Source organism: Bos indicus x Bos taurus, chromosome 11, assembly GCF_003369695.1.
Source record: "Bos indicus x Bos taurus breed Angus x Brahman F1 hybrid chromosome 11, Bos_hybrid_MaternalHap_v2.0, whole genome shotgun sequence".
In the NCBI taxonomy this organism is placed as follows: Eukaryota; Metazoa; Chordata; class Mammalia; order Artiodactyla; family Bovidae; genus Bos; species Bos indicus x Bos taurus.
In genome coordinates, this window is record NC_040086.1 from 81,383,720 (window position 1) to 81,401,076 (window position 17,357).

The window sequence follows — 17,357 nt, forward strand, 5'->3', positions numbered from 1 at the left end:
ACTTTGATGTTTTAAGAAGTTGGTTCGGCCTTTAGGCCAGCCCTTCTCAAAGTTTAAAGTACACAGAAGCCACCTGGAGACCTTGTTAAGATGCAAATTCTGATTCACTGGTAAGGCTTGGCCTGCTTGAGTGTGTGTGCTCAGTTGTGTTCGATTCTTTGCAGCAGGCAAAGAGATCACCAGGCTCCTCTGTCCATGGAATTTTCCAGGTAAGAATACTGGAGTGGGTTGCCATTTCCTCCTCCAGGGCATCTTCCTGACCCAAGGATTGAACCTGTGTCTCTTGCATCTCTGTGCATTGGCAGGCAGATTTTTTTTTTTTAACCACTAAGGCACCTGGGAAGCCCCCCAAAATAAGCTTCTGAATCTTTAAAAGGAAATTCAGCCTTGCAATTTTTGGTGAATTTCTCTAGGTAATCAGTTTCAGGGAATGGTGCCTGAGGGCAGTGCTGGAGGAATCAGTGAAATCTGGGCAGTGTCCCACCTCCCCTGGACTCTCAGCTAGACCCGCCAATCCTGTCTCTCTGCCCTCCCAGCCACACACACACACACACACACACACACACACACAAACACACATCCTTCTCAGCAATTTTTCCAATTAGGTTGCTCTCCTTGGGTCTCCTGCTTCTTCTCAGAATAAGACTTCAACTTCTATTTCAAGAACACCTAGCTTCTTCTCCTTGAGGCCCTTTGCTACAAACTTAATTACCGCCTTTACTATTTAAGGGCTCTGTATTTGCCGATTTTCCTACTCACTGAAATTTATTTGCAACCCACAAATGCACCCCCAAATCAATGTTCTCAGGGCCTCTTGTGATCACTCGTGGACATGCCCAATGTGGGGAAAAGCCAAGCCCTCTTCTCAATCCCCCCGCTGACACTCACATTCCCAGCAAAAGTCACTGACACTCTTATTTCTTGTTCCAGCTCTCAGACCATAAATAAGTTTGTTTTTGCTATTTCGTCCCATTTTTCACATTTTCATGCTTCTCACTGGTGATTTCTCCATTTAAAATGGCCCCAACTGTAGTGTTGAAGTGCTGTCTCATGTCCCTAAATGTGCAGGGGCTGTGACGGGCCCCCTGGAGGTGTGCGTTAGGCAAGGTTCATTCACGTTACAGAGCCAATGGCCGTGAGCGCAACATGAGTGAATCAACAAGATGCATTACATGCAGTGTCTTTAAAGAAAAAGCACAGAAAACAAAGTTATGTCTTAATCGGTGGACAAAGATGTGAGAAGAGGTGCACAGGAACCTAGTATTCCCCCAGGAGCAGTGCTTCTGGTCATGGATGCAGTCTGCAGTGATGTTATAGAACTAGTTTACCACAAATAATAAGAATCGCCTTTGATCATTGTCACATCCTTTCCTCTGGTGCCATGGCTCAGGGCCATCCTCGCCCCTGTGTTCTCTGCTCTATCCCTTCCTTGGGGCCCTGGTACCATCACTTAGCTCCTGGGCTCTGTATCTTTGATTTCTCTTTCCCCTGACTGTTTTCATCACTCTACACTCACTTTGAGGGCTCCCCAGGTGGCTCAGTGCTAAAGAAGCTGCTTGCAATGCAGGAAATGCGGGTTCAGTCCCCAGCTTGGGAAGATCCCCTGGAGGAGTAGATAGCAATCCACTCCAGTATTCTTGCCTGGGAAACCCCACGGACAAAGGAGCCTGACAGGCTACATACAGTCTATGGGGTCACAAGAGAGTCGAACTCAACTTGGCCACTAAACAGCAACACATACTTTGAAGTTTCTCCTATCGTGAAAAATAGTCCTGACCAACTCCTATTGACTGTGTTCTCCCCTGCGACACTGAACTTTCAAGCTTTACGTGCATGATTTCCTTGACCCCTCAGACCAACTCTATAAGGGAGGTGTTATCTCCACGTTACAGATAAGGAAGCTAAAGTGCAAGGACTTTAAGTAATTGGTCCAAGGTCACACAGCTAATAAGTACTGAAGGATACATCCTCCTCTCCCAAACATCCAGATTTTCCTGTTCTTCTCCTACAAACTGCATCAAAATAAGATATAATTCATGAGTAGTTACTCCTGACTCTGCTGCAGCCAAGCCTGTGCCTTCACCAACCCCCTGGCACAGCTCTCATCAGTGACCTTGAACAATCATATCCACCAGGGCTGCCAGCCCTTGTCTTCTCTGATTGTGCCCTTGCATTTGAGCTGACTGGTCAGAGCACCACCTTAAAGCTATTTCCTTGACTCTGAGCACAGTAGTTTTGTCCTTCTCCTTTATGCTGATCATTTCCTCTGTCACCAAAATGCCCCAGTATGTCACCCATACATCACCCTTGGGCATTAGGGCTTGCTTCTCTTTTCACAGAATTCCCCTTTACCTGGTGCTGTCCTCTAGACCCTAGAAAAGGAAAGATTGAGAGCTCCAGGCTCCATCTACTGACAAGGAATTTGCAATCTGGCTGAAAATTCAAGATCCTAGTGGCAAAAAGTGCACTTCCCAAGCCCATGTCAGTTTCAGCCCTGACTCTACCTGCTACAGGAAACCAGGGCAAGGAGACATCCCTGAAGATGAGAGCAACTGGAGAAGGCATCCTAGAAGAGGTAGCATGGGTCCTGAAGCTCATAGAGAATTTGGCTATGAAGACACAAGAGGAGAGATATTTCAGAAGAAAAAAACAAACAAACAAGTCCTAACACCTTCACCAACACTCTTTCCTCCCAACTCCAATAAGTCCCAGAGGAATCACTCCACCTCCTGACCATCACAGTGCTGGTGGCCTGGGCCCCTATTGACATGGTGACCCCACTCTGTCTTGTGCTGCTATAGCCTGGCACTTGTGGCCTGTTCTGGTGTGGCATGCTCCCCTGGGGGGCACTCAGCAGAGCTGGTGTGTGATTGGCACAACTTAGATGGCTCAAGTCATAAAGAATCCACCTGCAGTGTAGGAGATAAAGGAGATGTGGGTTCGGTCCCTGAGTCAGGAAAATTCCCCTAGAGAAGGAAATGGAAACCTTCTCTGGTATTCTTGCCTGGAAAATTCCATTGCCAGGGGAGCCTGGCGGGCTACAGTCCATGGGGTCACAGAGTCAGACATGATTGAGCAAGTGAGCATGAGGAAGTCCTATTGGCTTGGCTTGGAATTCCAGGTTGATCACTCACCATTATGAGACCAGGGACTGGTTGTCACCCTCAGCTTCCAGGTCCTCATCTGCTTAAAGGTAGCCTGTTTGGGGTTCTTGTGAGGACTGACTCAGGCAAAGCCAGCTGAGCACGATGGCTGGTTGAAAAGTAAATGCTGGATAAACGTATCCTCATTCTTCTCTGGATCTGCCCTCCCTGTGCACTGCACCCCGGCCAAGCACATTGAATTTCATGTTCCTTTCATCTGAGTCTTGGCTCTCCCCAATTAGATTGCATCTCCCACAGACCAGGTCACACATTCAGCTCCAGACTCCTTACCACATTAGCATGGGGTTTTTCAGAGACTGAGAGAGACGGGGAGTAATCAGAGAAATGAGAAAATTTTGCACAGACTGAATCTGGGCAGAAAAAATGGTCTAAATCTGTTTCACAAAAATCTGTTTCACCCGACTCAAGAAATCCCCCAGAAGAAAGGGCTCAAAAGAACACAGGTGGGCTCAGTGCATGGTGGGGTTTTTCCAGCAGCAAGATGGGGCCCTGGTGGGCTCCCGGGGCCTTGGACCAGAGCCACCTGGGCCTCTGAGAGACCTTGTCCCCTGATCTGAGCACAACTTGGATGCCACTGGCCATGAGGGCTCGGAGAAGAGAGGCACCACGTTTCAATCCCAATGGCTTGCAATCCAGACTCATTCCTGGGATTTCTAGGAATACAGGGGCCCTGCCGTGACAATTAGCCCGTATGAAAAAGGAAAAAGAAGAAAGAAAAGACCTCCTTAAGAAGAAGTTGCCCCCGGAGTATTTTTCAATCTGGTGGAAATAGTTCTCTCCAGATGTGTTTTCCCCGTGGGGTGACCCTCCGTGGTGGTGCTGGATATGCCGGCAAGCAGCCTTCCCAGGGCCCGGGACACAAAGCTGGTGTTGTTGAAACGAGAGCCGTGTAATCAGCTAAAGAATTCCTGAGCAGAACCAAGGGCAGCAGATACTCAAACCTTGAACTTTTTTGCCTCCCTGCATTTTTCAAGGGCTTCCTGGAGAAAGGAGCACCCAGGGGCTTGCATCTTCTTCTTACCTAATTAGGGACATGCAGGAACCGAGTGGATGCTGACGGTCTCCGGAGGCCCAGGGCTCCGACCATCCCCACGCTAAGGGAGCTACATTCTAGGTGGCATGTTTGTTTCCCAAGACCCAGTGGATTTTTCCAGGGTCCTGCAACAGATGACAAGGAAGTGGCGTCTCCTTCCCTAGTGGGTGGTCTCATGGTCCTCTCCAGACGTTCCCCACTGGGAGGCTCACAGCAGAGGTTCACAGCAGGGCCAGGACCCTCTCGGCCCACAGAAAGAAATAAAGAGCTGGGAACTAGCATTTGCTCTTCAGCATCAACCAGGTGCCAGGCCCCAGCAAGGTGGTGAGGGCATGGAGAGGCTGTGAGCACAGGCTCTGATGCAAGACTGCTCGATGAGGCTGCCTCCTGGCTCTGCTACTTCCTAGCTGTGTGGCCTTGGACAGGTCAAGTAGCCCCTCCAGGTCTCAGATCCCTCACTCGTAGAATAGAGAGAGTTCACAGAAATCAATGGGTAGAACTGAGATGATAAGTAAATCAAATGTTGCATCTAAAGTGCTTAGAAAAGCACCTAACAGAAAATGCCCGGAGAAGCTGAACCATCATTATTAGGAACACTTGCCTTGGCTCTGGTAAGTATGATGACACAGTCTTCATAAGGGAGGAACCCAGGAGGCAGGATGCTGAAGAAACGGGTCCACAGTCACACAGGAAATAGCCAAGGAGGCACGTGTTCGACACTCTCAGGCTCTGCTGTAAAACAGGACCCCTCGGACCTGCTGGGGAAGCAAGCTTCCATTCCATTCAATAAACGTCACACAAGGAACTCCTCAGCCTGTGCAGACAGGTGCAGGCGGGAGGGGCTGGAACCAGACACAATCCCTGTCCTCCAGACGGATGTGTCCATGGTGACAACAAGGGAAGCAGCTGATATGCTGTGAGGTAGCAAAGGAACCCAGAGGAAACCCTGAGCAGCTCATCACCCCTGATTCTCAGCCTTTTTGGAGATGAAGCAGAAGGATTAGAAAGCACATCTTTTCCTCCATTTATGAATAGGATCTGCTACTTAGCAGGTTGTCTGGAACTTCCCTGATGGCACAGGGGTTAAGACTGTGTGCTCCCAACACAGAGGGCACGAGTTCGGTCCCTGATTGGGGGACTAAGATCTTGCATGCCGTGTGGTGGAGCTTTCAAAAAAAATCAGGTTGTCCAATACATAGGTATTGAGTTTATTTCCACTGTGTTTCTATGGCTGCCATTCTCTAGCCATGTGTTCATCCCCTGTAAGGCCTCCTCCTCAGCATCCCAACCAGTGAAGGGCAGTCCTGGGAGACCCTGGGGTCTGGACCAGCCTGACTGTGGCTCTGCTCTCTGCCTGTCCCTCCCTGCCCGCTCCCAGCATCCCTATCGCAGCATGTCTGTGCTGAGCTTCCCAGGGAGGCTCCTTGATGTCCTGCAGGCTTTTGATGGGGAGTCGCCGTAGAAAGCTCGTGCTAAAGCCTTCCATTGAATCGCACAGACCCAAAGGTGATTGAATTCAAGCGCTTATGGGAATCCCTCGAGATCACTAGCTCCACCTCTGAAATATTACAGAGGGAACAAATGGGATCTGAGTGGGAAAGAGAAACTTCGCCAAAGCGGATCTGAACGGGGGTACAGCAGAGCTGGAACCTAAGCACAGGGGCTCCTGACCCCATCTGCTGCTCCCGTCTCTGCCCCGGGCTGGCCCTCATGGCTGCCCTGAGACCACAGGGCCTGGCGCACTGACGCTTGCCCGCTCCCACCTGGTGGCCTGCTCCTCGGGACTCCCCCACAACCCTCACCCCTAGCTCCAGTTCAGCAGTGAGTGTCAGATGCTCCCCTTGCCTGTGACTGTGGGCTGGGGAGCCTTGAGCAGGCAAAGGTAGGGCCAAGCTGGAGCTGTGGCTGGAGGAGATGACCTCTGCCACCTCCACAACAGCCAACAGCTGGGGTGCCCAGGAGGGCTGGTCAAGACCCCGAGGTCTGGCACCGCTGGAAGACAACAGACTGAGTGACCCCGATGCCTCGGTTTCTCTGTCCACAAAAAATGAGCAGTCTCGCCTAGCTGCTCTGAGTACTGCCCAGCTGGGCACAGCTGGAATCCCTCCCTTCCCTCAACAGCCCCCCACCAGTCACAACAAGGCATCCCTCCTCCAAGGTGGATGGGGCAGGGAATATGCAAACATGCCTAATTAAAGCTGGAAGTCAAAACAGCATTTCCCCCTCTGTGATTCAGCCAATCCCCACAACACTGCCGAAAGTGGGGCAAAGTCAAGCTTTCATCGCGTGCCAGAAGGAAGCGTGGGCAGCCGAGGCAACAGAACAATTTTCTCTTGTTCCAAACACGTTTTTTTGGGGTGCCACATACCACTGTCAGCCTGCCCGGCCGTCTCCCTCTCCATCTCCAGGCACTTGATTACCCCCTGCCCCCAGAAGCATTCAGTATTGAACTTTCTAATCATGGCCTGCCTTTGTTTGGGCACTTGGGATCATATGGCACCAATTGAAAGCGTAACCCGACTCAGGTTTGGTGTTTAACATACCTGCTGCAGAGGAAGTGTCTTTGAAGGAGAGGCCATGTGTGGTGGCCCTCGACCCTCCTTCCCCACAACCCAACCCTTCACCTCTTAATCAGGCTCCCAACTAACCACGGAGGTCTCACAATGGAAGGGCAATTACCAGGGCGAGGAGATGAAAGAGGCAGGCCCAATGGTCCGAAAGGTTCTTTTGCTTTTAAATTATCCATGATTTACCTGCATAAAAGGAGAGGAAGTGCCTGAAGATTATTCTAATTGAGCCAGACTTTTCAAATCATGGAAATACCAGCATTTCCAAGGGGAAATCCAATCCGTTCAAATTGCCCCCGTGAGTAACTCATACAAACAGAAGGAAAGAGGAGGCTTTCATTTGCCAATGTGGGTCTGATCAGTGTAAATTGGATAAATGGCAGGGCCAGGAGGGCATGAAGCTCCCAGAGTCCTCTGCCCGTGTTTTCTTAGCCAGGTTTGTAAAAGGGAGCATTTGGAGCAGAGGAACGTCGGAGGAAATGCCTGCATTTCGGCACCAAGCCTCCTCCTCGGGTTATTGGAAACAGGCGGGAGTGTGTTTTCTCTGATGTATGTCCTTCCAACATCTCTGCAGCAAAGCTCTGCAGATAATGGGCATCTTTAAAGGGTGTACATGGATTGTCTTGGACGAATACTGGGTGTGACTGCCTAGCCTCCCTCCTGGGAGACGGTGAAAGCCTCTGTATGAATGGACACCTCTGTCACCGGACAAGTCCTGAGGGAGGAATTGGGGGTGGAGAAATTAAGTACCTTCCATAAGGTCAGAGTTTGAGTCCTTGGAAAAGCTAGGGCAAGACCTTCCTGCCTCTGGGTTCCCCACTATGCCTCTCGGAGACAATGGGCCTTTTCTTTGGAGCATGCCAAGTCATACATGGGGAGGAACATTTGTCTAAAAACTCCGTGTGTGTTCCCAGGGGGTACCTACCTATTGGGAAGTTTGGATCAAGAATTCACACAGGGCTAAAAATAAGTGCCATTTTAAAAATATGTATATATTCCATGTTGGTCCTCAACATACAAAAAGAACACACATAAATGCACAGTGTGTATATTTTATGTATAAAGCCATATCTACCACACATGTACATCCCTACATCACACTGACCACAATTAAAAGTAAATTCTAGGTAACACTTGAAAAGCTAAACCAATGCCATCTACTCAGGCTCACAATTTTATTTGTTAATCAAAGAATAGAATGTACTTTGGCTAAGCTGTGATGTTGTTCTTTTTGTCATTTTCCAAAAGGATAACCTTGGTTTTGCTCGACCCAGGAACCAGACTTTTGTTTAACAAAGAGGTGCCATGCATGGCACCTTATAGAACGTATTCACACACCTGGTTCAAAGCTGTAACCCTCAAGATAGTGGTGGGAGGAAGGCAGGGTGGTGTTTCATTCTATCCCCACTCCCTTTTGTAGAAGAGGGAACAAAGCCAGAGAGTTGAACAGTGAAATTTCCTCAAGATGACCCAGAATCCCACAGCCTTCCTGCCCAGAAAGAAAAACGAGGCTGTAAGCACCGTTACTTCACCACCCCCATCCACATTCCCACCCATGAAGGGTTGGCTGTAAACTGAATGAGAGTCAGGCAAAACATCGACTGACACTCCTGTGCTTAAGTACAAGAAGCTGAGGTCAGGGATTCTTGGAAATATTTCCCACAACATAAGAGCATCAAGAAGGGGTTCTACAAAGACACGCAGGAGCACTTTCATTCAATGCTTGTGAAAGTCTACAGACCCAGCGTTTATTTAAAACAGCAGCAGTGAGTGGTAACCACAGCTCCGATGTTAGAATATTTATGGGACACAAATAAATTCCGTCTCCAAGAACAATAACAGAGCTGCTCGTGCCTTTTAGCCCATTCGTGGAGGGAACACATGGCAGTGGCGAATCAGAATTTGGAACACAGAGCTGGGCTCCTGTTTTCTTTTTCTTTTCTGCAAGTTCATTCTGACTGAGTCCCCCTTTCTGTGCAAACAGAAACCATTTCACATTTAAGGCATTGCTTTAGCCAAGGCTTTGAGACATGGAGATGAGTTGCAAAGAAGACTGACGTGGCTGTCAGAAGTGTGGCCTCTTTTTTCCCAACTTTACCTCCATGGGGCAGGGTGGTATTGGGCCACTCACTTCCCCTTGAGTCTCAGTGTCCATTCTTTCAAGTGAAGGTAACCCTTTCCCAGGCTGTCTCTTGTGGCTGCTGCAGAAATCCAAAGATAGAGCACAGGGTGAGCTGCTTGTAAATCCCATGCACTGATTAAGGGTGGCTTTTGCACGCATCTGGGGGCTCCCAGAGGCTCTCCCTCTCAGTACCTCTGGAGAGTAGGGGCACAAGGAACCCCTGTGAAGCAACCTCTGTTTTCCTGTGGGAGAAGTCCTAAAACCTGGCTGATTATAGTCAATCCTCACCACTTACAGATTCCATAAAGGTGAACTTGCTTACTCACTAAATTTACACTACAGCACTTTCCTGGTCACTTGTGGACAAGTGTTTTGCGCAGAGCAGCAAAACAAAACATTTGGTTCACCCAATGCTGTGTTTCGATGCTGTCCACAAGGGTCCTTTTTTTGATCTATTTACGGGCCCAGTAGCTTCAGTTGTGTCCAACTCTGGGACCCTATGGACTGGATCCCACCAGGCTCCTCTGTCCATGAGATTGTCTAGACAAGAACACTGGAGTGGGTTGTCATGCTCTCCTCCAGGGAATCTTTCTGACCCAGTGATCCAACCCACGTCTCCTGCACTGAAGGCAGATTTTTTTACCACTGAACCACGAGGGAAGGCCCACAGTTTATTTAGTGGCAGGTTTTTCATGTTTTTGTGCTTTTTTTGGTGATGGCACTGTTTAAAACAGTCCTCAGACTTAGTCCTGAGTGCTGTCTGGTGTTCCTAGGCGAGGGAAAGCTGTGATAGGTCTTACCGAGAAAGTACCCGTGTTAGATGAACTTCCTTCATGCATGAGTTACGTAAAGCACTGGTGGCTGTGAGTTCTATGTTAATGAAACAGTAGTATCTATTAAACAAGATGTCTTTAAACAGAAACATACAAAGAACAAGATTCTGTATTGATTGGTTGAAGAACATATTGTGACCAGAGGCTCAAAGGGACCCATTCCTGTGTTTCTACAAGAAATGATGGTCTCAAAGGTATTATAATAATTCCACATTTGCAATAACTTCAGGGAAGACAGCTGCCATGAATAATGATAACCAGCTGCACTTACCCAACACCTCACTCCTCATAAGGTACAAATCCCCAGGCAGGCAGGCGGGACTCTGCTGACCTAGTCCGTGGTCCATGCTACCATTCACCCAGTGTGCCAGCCTCGGGTGCCAGATGCTGACCTTCTCGTGGCTCCCTACTCCTCCCATAGAGCCACCTTCCCAAACTCTCCAGCTTCCAGACCCAGCGCATGTTACCATCTCCAAACTTCTCCCAGCCTCTTCAGCCTAATCAACGTCTCCCATCTCTGAGCTCCGGTGTATCTGCAAGGCACCCATCAGGAGGATCGCACGTGTCCTCAGAAAGCAGGAGAGTGGAGTGCTAAGTGACGTAACAAAGGTACTCACCCACTAAGAGTACTGTAAGAACGAGAGGGTGTAAGACCGGCTTGACACGAGAATAGTGCCTGGCCTGCAGTCCGAGCTCTTTACCTCCTTCCAAAGACTCTGGGATTCCTGAACATAAGGATTTAGTTCACTTTCTGACCTTTCTCTCCCCAGTGGGGAAGTGTCCGAGAGTGAACAGACACAGTGTCTTCACTGTGACCATTAAGAACATAGAAATTTTAAAAAGAAATCTGCTTTTCTGCCCCGAAGACACTGCCCCGTTCAGGAGTCAAACACTGTAGATTGGGGGTTTCCGGGATCTGGGGCATGGGTGGTAAGAGATGGAGAGGGAAGGAACAAAAGTGTCTCTGGCAGAGGTGACAGAGTTGAGGGAGTCTGTTGCCTTTTTTGGGACTCCTCCAGCTGGGAAGGTGGTGAGGAAGGAAGGATTGCACTTGGCTGCAATGACCAATAAGCCACAGAAGGTTCCAGAAGGCTGAGGTGGAAGAGAGTAAAGGAGACTCAGAGACACAGATGTGAGGATGGAGGGGCAGGACTGGAGGGGGAGCACCCCAACTCAGAGGGGGCTGATGTAATGTTCAGTTTGCCTATTTGAACTGTGACCTGTGAGCAACTGGTTCCCACCTCAGGCCACGGTTGCCACCTAGAACATTAAGATCATAGTTCACACCTAGGACATCAAGAACAGTGGAAACAGTGGCAGACTTTATTTTCTTAGGCTCCAAAATCACTGCAGATCGTGACTGCGGCCATAAAATTAAAAGATGCTTACTCCCTGGAAGGAAAGTTATGACCAACCTAGATAGCATATTCAAAAGCAGAGACATTACTTTGCCAACAAAGGTCTGTCTAGTCAAGGCTATGGTTTTTCCAGTGGTCATGTATGGATGTGAGAGTTGGACTATAAAGAAAGCTGCGCGTGGAAGAATTGATGCTTTTGAAGTGTGGTGTTGGAGAGGACTGTTGAGAGTCCCTTGAACTGCAAGGAGATCCAACCAGTCCATCCTAAAGGAAATCAGTCCTGAATATTCACTGGAAGGACTGATGTTGAAGCTGAAACTCCAATACTTTGGCCACCTGATGCAAAGAACTGAGTCATTTGAAAAAACCCTGATGCTGGGAAAGATTGAAGGAGGGAGAAGGGGACAACAGAGGATAAGATGGTTGGATGACATCACCAACTTAATGGACAGGAGTTTTGGTAAACTCCGGGAGTTGGTGATGGAAAGGGAAGCCTGGCGTGCTGCAGTCCATGGGGTTGCAAAGAGTCGGACATGACTGAGTGACTGAACTGAACTGAGGACGTTGAGGTCATTGTTCACACCTGGAATGTAGAGGTCCTAGTTCCCACCTCACTGCGTGGAGTCTGCATCCCATCAGATTAGCAACATTAGGGCCCCGGACGCCTCAGTGCAGTAGCAGGTTGACATCAGTTTCCTCCCCTTCACAGGCACCCCAGGGGTGCAAAGAAGGGTCACTGTCCTTCTCCCATAGCCACCTTTCTGGGGGCACTCCATAGAATGAAAGTGTTCCCTCCAACCAGAGGGAACAGACCTTCCAAATCTCTGAGCCCCAAGGACGTGGGGCCACCCCAGCAGGCAGACAGGCAGCCCAAAGACACCCTCAGACTTGCCTGACCTGGTCCCTCCAGCACAACCTCAGGCCCTCTGACTCCCTCAAGGCCCTGGGAGGATGGGGGCAGTTGGACACCCTCAAGGCTCTGGAGGCTGAAGACTCTGAGTTAGAAAAGCTTCCAGGTCCTCACATGAGGGAAGGAGGATGGTGTCTCAGGTTGAGGAAACAGAGACTGTATATCCAGTCAGAACCACCCTTGCAGTCAGATTTTGGAGTAGTAAATATTGTCTCATGATGAGAGGAGATACACCTTAAATAACAAAAAAGTGTGTGTGTGTATTCAGTCATGTCTGACTCTTTGTGGCCCCATGGACTGTAGCCCACCAGCCCCCTCTGTCCATGAGATCTTTCAAGCGAGAATATTGGAGTGGTTTGCCATTTCCCACTCCAGGGGATCTTGACCTAGGGATTGAACCTGTGTGTCTTGCATCTCCTGCCTTGGCAGGTGGATTCTTTACCCTTGTGCCACCTGGAAGCCCCAAGCAAAAGCACTGGACCACCAGGGAAGTGCCCCCTCCCCACTAGGTAATCCTTTCTAACCATCCCCAGCCAGGGAACTTGGTGCTTCCTCCGTTGTGCCCCACCCTCACACCACCCCCAACCATTCCCCCACACAGATTTTTTCCAGGGTGCTCATAACTCTGCTTTGCACTGATTGGCTTGCATACCATCTTCTCCACTAGCATCTTATTGATCTTCATTCCCTGAGAAGAGAAGGGACAGAGAATCTGGAATAGAATGGATGCTGAGTCAGTGTTTGAATGAGTGAATCAATTAAACAATGAATGATGTGCTCCCCTATGTACAATTCCCAAAGCTGATCTCTGTCCATAGTATCTTCTCATCGCTCAGCAGCTAAGCACAGGGAAGGCAGTCCCTGTCCAGAGACACTCAGTGCCAGCCAGTCGCAAAAGAAACCAGTGCCAAGCTGGGTGCTAGAGCCCCCGAGCACGGACTCTCTGCCCCAGGGTATCCCATGGAAGCCCAATGCCACCCACACTGTATGAAGAGGGTGCAAGTGCTTTGCCCTCATTAATAACGGGCCCATTTCTCATCTGACTTCAGAGCCTGTGAAGCTGATCCAGGCACGGAGACTTCAAAGGGAGCTTGGCGCTGGAATTGGCCCCAGAGGGCACAGAGCAAGACAAAACACAGGCTACAATTTTTATACTGTGGATGGTATATAGGAAGTCATTGTTACCAAGAGCTGGCCCTGCCAAGCCGACCAGACTGAAGGAGCCGAGTAGCCTGCATCTCTGTGTAACTTACTAGTTAGTGCACAAACATTTTGGATCCAAAGGACATCAGACTTAAAGGCAAATTGCAACATGTTTTCTTTTTTTTTCCCCCTCATAGACAACTTCATCCACTCCTAAAAGAACACCGTCTCTAAAAAATCACATCTATCCAACATGACGTTACAAGCAAAATAGTGAACCAGAGGTATTTAAAATGAAGAGGAAACGTCTCTATCTGAACTGATCTCCCAGGGGACCCCTCCTTTCCCATAGGCCTTTGTCACCCCCATGACCTCATAGTCTCCTCCAAGCCTCGATTTCAGCCTTGTCCTTGCCAGATGGGAACTCTGGGATTGAATGAATCTCCCCACTAGACTGTAAATAATGTGAAGAAAGTTACCTTTTTTGGTCTCTGAACCCCTTGTTATCTTGCATGGTACCTAAACCTTGACAAGGAATAGAAATGATCTTTCTCACTCAATGGTTTCCTTGTCTATTACTTGTCTTCCCTACTAGACTTTAAGGCCTATGACATAAGAGATGTCCTATTTTGCTTGCTGCTACAACCCCAAAGGCCATAGACAAGGTGGTCGTGTAGTAGGCAATTAATAAACATTTATCGAGTGACCATTGGGTACTGCCCTGTGTATGCACTAATGAATAGATGGATGAATGAACAAATGAGGTGTCCATCCACATGGAAGTTACCAGTAACGAGAGAAGGGAAAACAAAGCCAGCTTATTCAAGAAATAGTTGAAGGATGTGAGGTTAGTTTAACAAGAAACCAAGAATGGAGGGAACATGTTGACTATTTTCAAATCCTTGAAGTCTCCCTTGAGGAAGAGGACCTGGACATATCCTGTGGGGCTCCCGGGGCAAAGAGCAGGACTCCTAGTTGCAGATAACAGGGAGGCAGAGGAAAGGACAGAAGTGATGACCACATGGTTCCCAGGGTAGAATGGGCTGCCCCAGGAGCAGTCTGATATGACCATCCATCAGGAGGGTCCTTAATGTAACTACAGCTTCAGGGGTCCATTGGCAGTGCCCTCACTGGTCTACAGGGGGCTTTCATGCAAATAGAAAAAGGTACTCCCTCTGTGTGATCACAGCCCATCAGCAAGCTCTCGCCAGCTGACAATCATCCAAAGAAAAAGCTCTCCTTGCTCTAGAGCTCAGGCTGGATTTCATGCCCCATGTACTTCCTTAGATGTGTGCAGAGCTGGAATGACACAGCAATTGGTGGCTGTTCTGTCAGGTAGACCAGCAGCTCCAGAGGTGCCCAGATAAGCTGCTGCAGAAACATCTGGGAATGTTCTTCATGAATGGAGTCCTAGGCCCTCCTTCAGAGATTCTGGTCCATTGGTTCTATTTGACTGTTGTTCTATCCATCTCTAAAGCCCCCGCAAGATTCTGCTGGGAGATCAGATCTCAGAGCTGCTGGGCTGGAAGGTTTCTGGAAACTCTTTCAAGATCTTGGTCATTGAGGACCCAGAGTGGGGACCTTATAGCTCTTCCAAAGGAGCATTTCATTTAGAATCCAAAGTGTCACTTCTTCTTGGAGAAAAAGTCAATAAAATCTTTTCAAAGGAAAATTCCCCAAAGCAAGCCAATTTGAGAGACAAGAAAAGAGATCATTGATTTAGCCCAGCTTGGAATTTCTGCAAAGAGCAGCTCAGGGCAAATCGAATCGATTGTTGACTGAATGAAGCCAAATACTCAAATTTTTAGGGTCATCTAAACAAAAAGGAAAAGCAAAGATGTCACTTAGCCACTTAGCAATCCTGTGTGATAGATGTAAGAGTCCAATAGATAAGGAAACATCTAGAAGAATGGCTGCTTTCTTTCTGCCCACTCTTCAGAGGTGTGGGGTCAGAACAGGCAAGCCTCGCAGGAGACTGTGATGATCTGCCAAACCAAAACACAGTCTGGTCGCCGATCATTGTTTGAAGCCAGCCTTTGTTCAAGGCCAGTTTCCAGGACCGTGGCTGTGTCCCCACAAGCAAGGAGGCAAAATTCAAGTTCCTAGAAGGCCCATCGTTGTCCCACGTTGTTCCTAGGGGCTACAGACTCCACCACAAATTGCACTCCCTCACTTTGAGGACTGTATCTCTCCCCTCCTTCACCTTCCTCTGTTCCGGTCACCCCAAGCCTCTGGCTCACTGCCCTGGTCTCATGCCATGCCCTCCTGCTCCCACCAGTGGCCCTTGTTTATAAAGGGCCTGAGAGGTTTAAATTCTACCTCTATCGTTTATTAACTCTATCAGCTTGGACTGAAATTTTCCCTATTTGTGTAATAGGACTCATAAAGACACCTACTTCAAAGTAAGATAATAAATGTGAGAGCTAAATGAATTAATGCCTTTAAAGCTCCGAGAAGAGTGGTGAGTACACAGCATGATAGGCGTGATGGCTCCGGTTACTTGATTTTATTGAAGTGCAGCTGATTTACAATGTCATGTTAATTTCAGGTGTATAGCACAGTGATTCAGATAGATAGATATTCTTTTTCAAATTCTTTTCCCTTCTAGGCTATTAAAAATACTGAGTATAGTCCCTGTGTTGGAGAAAGCAATGGCACCCCACTCCAGTACTCTTGCCTGGAAAATCCCATGGATGGAGGAGCCTGGTGGGCTGCAGTCCATGGGGTCGATAAGAGTCGGACACGACTGAACAACTTCACTGTCACTTTTCACTTTCATGCATTGGAGGAGGAAATGGCAACCCACTCCAGTGTTCTTGCCTGGAGAATCCCAGGGACGGAGGAGCCTGGTGGGCTGCCATCTATGGGGTCGCACAGAGTCGGACACGACTGAAGGATCTTAGCAGCAGTAGCAGCAGTCCCTGTGTTATGCAGTAGGTCCTTCATGGTTATCTATTTTCTATGTAGTAGCGAGTCTATGTTAATTCCTGCTCTAGTTACCCTAAGTCTCATGGCATTCACATGTAAACCCACTCTCCCCATGTTCTCATGGCACGCTGTGCTGCTTCTCCCGTTGTATGTCTCACGTGTCTGGTAACAGCTCCATGACCTTTACCCTCTCTATCCTCCCTGTGGGAAGGATTGACTTTAAACTTGGGTGCCTGGCATGAACACAGAGCCTAGCTCACAAAGTAGGCTCTTAGGAAATGGATGAATCAACAGAACATCAGTGGCTACAAGGTGTTTAAACATTTATTTGAACCTTAAGCTTCCCTGGTGGCTCAGCTGGAAAGAATCTGCCTGCCAATGCATGAGATGTGGATTTAACCCCTGGGTCCAGAAGATCCCCCAGAGGAGGAAATGGCAACCCACTCCAGTATTCTTGCCTGGAAAATCCCACAGAATCAGGTGGGCTACAGCCCATGGGGTCACAAAGAGTTGAACATGACTTAGCAACTAAACAACGACAACGATAAGCTACTCTGTGAGATGAAATGAGCCATTTTTATTAGTCTCCTTTTATAGTTTTGGAAACTGAGGCCTAGAGAGATTGAGTGATTTGTTCAAGGTCCCATAGGCAGTGAAGAGAAAAAAAGATCTCTGTCCATCTGTCTGACTCCACAAGATCTTTTGTGGATCTGTGTGACTCCACCTTCTTGCTCATGGGAGATGTAGATGATTTCAGAAAGAAGTGCTTCAGCAAGGTCTGAAGAAAGGTGAAGCATTTTCTCAACAGAGAACAAGAAGAATGACATTCTAGGTGGAAGACTCTGCCTGGTCAGAGGCAATGGGCAGCATGTTGGGAGAATGAGAGCAGTTTTTTACCAGATTATAAGTTCCCCAGAGTCAGGGTCTGTGCTGTTCACCAGAGTAGTCCTACCACAGAGCTCAAGTGTGTGGCACCAGGCAAGCAAGCAATTAACCATGGAAAGAAGGTGTAAATGGATGGATAGATGGGTAGCTGGATGGACGATGGTAAACTAGAGAAAAAGAGGTTCCTCTAGACTTCCCTGGTGGCTCAGATGGTAAAGCGTCTGCCCACAATGCAGGAGACCCGGCTTCAATCCCTGAGTTGGGAAGATCTCCTGGAGAAGGAAATGGCAACATTCTAGTATTCTTGCGTGGAAAATCCCATGGACGAAAGAGCCTGGTAGGCTACAGTCCATGTGGTTGCAAAGAGTTGGACACAACTGAGCGACTTCACTTCACTTCCTTTCTACTTACAAA